Below are 5,177 nucleotides of genomic sequence, written 5' to 3'. Positions count from 1 at the left end.
GGGATTTGTTTATAGTTTTTTTTTTTATAGTCCGGCCCTCCAACGGTCTGAGGGACAGTGAACTGGCCCCCTGTGTAAAAAGTTTGGGGACCCCTGCTATAAAGTCTGTCTCTCTTTCTCCCTTCCTCTCACTAAAAATAAATTTTAAAAAATAAATGAATGAAAAATAAACTACGGCTCGTAGACCACATCTGGCTCACCACTTGCATTTGTAAATAAAGCTTTATTGGAGCCCAGCCGCACCCATTCGTTTCTGTAGCCTCTGTGGTTGTTTCTGCTCTACCACTGCAGAGTTGAGTAGTTAGACAGAGACCACAGCTCTCAGTGTCTAAACCAGTGGGTTCCAACTGCCAGTCCGTGTTTACAATCTTCATATAATATATATCAGTGGTTAACTCTCTCACGGACAGGGGCGAAACTGCTGGAGGACTGGCACCAGTTTGCGGACTGGTGATGGTTGAAAAACACTGGTAAACTATGTATCTCTGGCCCTTTCCAGAAGAAGTCCGCTGACCCTGATCTAGGGTCCACAGCCAGGAAGGGAGAACAGAGTGCCGTTTTTCGGATCCTCTCTTATCAAGAGCGGTGTTCAGCCCTGAAGCCCGGGGTAGGGGGAAGAGTGAGGGGAAAAAAGAGGAAAAAGAGAGGAAGATTAGGAGGCTCTGGTCAGGGAAAAAGGTGAGCTGATGTGGGTGGGCCAAGAGGGAGGAGAGATGAGAGAAGCTCACTCTCATTGTCTTTGTGGAGGCAGGTCAACCTGGCTGGAAATTTCTCTCGGATTCCACCACGAGTCAGTTTACCTCATGATGTGTCTGCAGCATCGGTTGGAAAAAAATGTAGGCGAGAAGCCAGAGGGCAGCTGGGAGAGCGGGCGCGCCTCTGTTCAGCTCTCTATGGTGGAGTCCAAACCTCAGAATGGCCTGGAGGGCCTGCCAGGTGTGTCCCCAGCCCTTACCTGTCCACCCTCCCCGCTTACCTGTCCACCCTCCCCGCTTACCTGTCCACCCTCCCGCTTACCTGTCCACCCTCCCCGCTTACCTGTCCACCCTCCCGCTTACCTGTCCACCCTCCCCGCTTACCTGTCCACCCTCCCGCTTACCTGTCCACCCTCCCCGCTTACCTGTCCACCCTCCCCTCCCTGCTCTGCTCCACACCCTGGCCCTGCCCCCACGCCCTCCTGCTTGCTTTTACTCCATAGCACTTCCCACCCTCTGACACGCCGGGGATTGATATGATTGATTTTTAATTTCAAGTCCTCCCTCTCCCCACCAACTGGAATATAAATTCCGTGAAGGCGGGAACTTTTCCTGCCACTCCGTTCACTGCGGACACACAGTGGGTGCTGGGTGATGCTTGGGGAGCAGGTGCAGGGAGCTCATTGCAGCCTTTCTCGCCAGCCACCCCCCCGTCCTGCTCCACCATCCCCCCCATCCCCAGCTCTGCAAGCTGGAGAGCATCTCTTTCCCAGCTTTCGACTGGTGGCAGTGAGGGCCGGGGCTGCAGGACTCTGGCATCTCAGCCTGGCTCGTGGACTCTGACCCTGCAGCCTTCCTGGGGTCTCTCTGCCAGCTGCCCCAGAGCCTGGGCTGCCTTGGTTTACCAGCCTGTGCCCTTTACTATCCAATGCGCACCCCAGCCCACCCCCACTTACCGAGGGGAACAGAGCCGTGGCTCCTGGCACCACCCTGGATTTTCCTTGCTCTTTTTCTCTCCCTGCTGGAAATCTTCAACCCCAATGCCTTCCTGCCAAGCAGAATGCTTCTTCTGGCCTGCTGAGGAAGTCACTGCTCCTCCAGCTAGCCGGCGCACAGACTCCTGTCTCCGCTGAACCACCCACCACGATTCCGACACACAGGAGCTCGGACGTGTCATGTAAAGGAAGAAATATAAGCCACAGTGACCCTTTCTCCAGAGGAGACAGGGAGAAAGGACGTTGATAGTTCAGGAAAATAAAAGCCAAAGGCATTTCCAGCTGGAGACACACAGGCTGCATTTGCTTTAGGTGCTCAGCCAAGGGGGGGCCCTGAGGGTGTCAGGCAGTGAGCGCTGGAGGGAGCGGCCAGGCACCGGGTGGGGAAGACTATGGAGGGAATGGGGGCTGGGCAGGACATGGATGTCATCGTGAAGTGGGGAGGTTGAGGGGAGTCTCAGGGCACGCGGACAGAGGTGTGGGTGGTGGTGTCTACCCGAGGTGAAAGCTGAGAATCCCCAGGCCTGAGGATCAGCCTGAGGGTGGAGGGAACTCAGTCCTTCTCATCTCTCAGGGGCGGTAGCATTTCATTTTACAAATCACTATGGCTAATGCAGGTTATCAAGAGCTACAGAAAGATATGGAATCTTTAATGACTAAAGAGATATAGGAAGAAGAATTTCGATGGAAAGAATTCTAGACCGGAAGTGAAGAGCCCTGGGTCCAGATTCTAGCACAACGGAGCAGTGTGCCAATTATTCCCAACTTACAGCCAACATAACTGAGGCTTGGAGAGGCTCAGTGTCTTAATGTCACACACCAATGGGGTGGCAAGGGGGATTTACTCTAGTAGACTCTTGGGATTAAATGACAGCCATAGCAACAAAGCATGTCTAAAGGGCCCTTACCTTCAGGAATCTTTGACCCAGGACACGGAACATGTCTGTCAATGCTTTCAGTGGAGGGAGGAGCCTGAATATCTCTCCGTTAGCTCTCACCTGCAGGAAGTGTCCTGAAAATCCTTCCTTGATGCTCAAGCAGTCCTGGGTGGAAATCATGAGTTCCTTCTCCAAACAGAGGCTTTTGTGGGGATTTTTTTTTAGAAACAACTTTACAGAAATACATTTTATATATAACATTCAAGCATTTCAAATGTATAATTCAATAATTTTAGTAACTTTACTAAAATAAAGTGGTGCAAACATCACCACAAATGAAATTTTAGAGAACTTGGACATTTTTGCATCTTAATAAAAATTTTAGAATCCCCCCTTGTCAATTTCTGCCAAAAAGAAGGGGCAGGGGAAGACTGCTGGAGTTTTGATAGGAATTGCATTGAATCTATGGCTCAATTTGGGAAAATTGCCATTTTAACAACAACGAGTCTTCCAGTCCATGAACATGGACTGTCCCTTTTTCTTATCAGATCTTTGATTTTCTTTTACAAAGTTTAATAATTTTCTCTCTCCAATTCATGCACAGTTTTGTAAAATTCATTCCTACGTACTCTGTTCTTGTAATGATAGTGTGAATGGAATTGTATTTTTAGTTTCATTTTTGGATTGTGCATTGCTACTATACAGAAACAACTGATTTTTATACATTGACCTTATGTCCTGTGACCTTGTGTATTACTTCTAATAGTTGTGTCTCTCTGTGTGTGTATTACTTCTAATAGTTGTGTTTCTGTGTGTGTGTGTGTGTGTGTGTGTGTGTGTGGAGGGTGCACACATCCTTTTGGAGTCTCCATATACAGGATCATGTCTTCTGTGAGTAAAGTTCATTTTACTTCTTCCAGTCCAATCAGGATGCCTTTTAGTTCCTTTCCTGATTGGGTGGCACGCCCCTGGGAATTTACCTCCCACCTCAGACAGGTGTGAACAGTCAGTCTCTGCTCTCCCATTGGCTTTTCCCCCTCCAGCCTGAAATTTGTCACAAGGTGTTCAGCTGTCCCCACTCCCATTCTCTGAAGCCTGGTGATCAGCTAGATTGCTGGGTTTGCATCCTGGCTTCATCATTTACTTGCTGTGTGACCTTTGGAAAGGTATTAACCTCTCTGTGCTTTGGCCTCCTGGTCTTCACAGAGGGGTGGTGATGATGCCACTCTGCTGCCTCACAGGATGGTATGAGGCAGTCTGTGTAACACAGCAGTGCCTGGTGCAAAGTCACCCCTCAGGACATGTGGACTATTATTATCGCCCTATTAGTTCAAAGGTGAAATTAGATCCTGTCCAGATCTTTGGTGATTTAGAACCTATTTTCTTATTACACCTTCACTTTACACATGAAGAAACTGCAGCCTGCGTAGGTCAGGATGTGTGGGAGGCCTTGCCAGTGGGTACATTCCATTACAATCTATTACCCCCCCCCCCAGATGAGTGCAGGGACACTCAGTCCCTCTCCCCCTTCCCCCCAGCACTTTTTATTTCAGATTTCACTCCTGGTCAAGTCCAGCATCCCACCCTTCCTTGGCCCACCCATATTTAAAATGGATTAAACTGCAACACATAAGCACAAATTATAGCCGTCTGGGTACCTTTCCGTTCAAACAGGGGCTCGTTGTCTGCTGCAAAAGCCATCACCGCCCGCCTGACTGCGTCCTGGCTTGCATCTCCTGAGATACTCTCTGTGATAAATCACCCAGCTGGCCGTCCTCCCTGAAGGAGGGCTCGTAGGCTTCCTCCTGCCCCTGCCGCGGGCCTCCCTCACCCCGCATAGGGTCCCGGGTTCACTCAGAATCATGTGACCTTGGGCAAATTGATCCATGCTGCTGAGCCTCAGTTTCCCCACCTCCGAGCCTCAGTTTTCGCACTTACGTGGGTAAACTGACAAGACCTGCTGTGCGAGGTTGTTTGGGAAGAATGCACGCTGACTGAGAACCTCAGCTGCAAGCGGGCTTCACCTGTGTCACCCGGATCTGACTTTCTGCTTGTACTCCAGGACCGAGTGCCGGGTTTGGTGTGCAGTGGCTTGGACAAACATTTATTAATGAAATAGAAATAAATTGTTTTAGACCTTCACTTGCCTGAAGTTGCAATTTTAAAGAGAGTGGTCAGGAAGGCCTCTGGAGTTGATGAAACTTGAGGTGGGACCTGAAAGTGGTGAGAAAAGGAGCTGTGTGGGTTTTGGGGGGGAAGGGCTTTCTAGGGGAACATATGAGAGCAAGGCAAGGAGGGTAGTGTAGATGATTCCAGTGAGTGAGCTGGAAGGAATGGTAGGAGATGACGCCAAGGAGGTGAAGGGGGATAGATCTTTGAGGATGAGTCCCCCGATTGGCCTCCCAACTACCAAAATTGAGACGCTTTACTCCAGAGCAGTGGTAGTCAACCTGGTCCCTACTGCCCACTAGTGGGCATTCCAGCTTTCATGATGGGTGGTAGCAGAGCAACCAAAGTATAAATAAAAAGATAGATTTAACTAGAGTAAGTTGTTTTATAAAGATTTATTCTGCCAAACTTAGTGAAAATCCGACATAAAGTACTTGGTA

The sequence above is a fragment of the Saccopteryx leptura genome, chromosome 9 (assembly GCF_036850995.1).
Source record: "Saccopteryx leptura isolate mSacLep1 chromosome 9, mSacLep1_pri_phased_curated, whole genome shotgun sequence".
Taxonomy (NCBI): Eukaryota; Metazoa; Chordata; class Mammalia; order Chiroptera; family Emballonuridae; genus Saccopteryx; species Saccopteryx leptura.
This window is presented reverse-complemented; position numbering follows the sequence as displayed.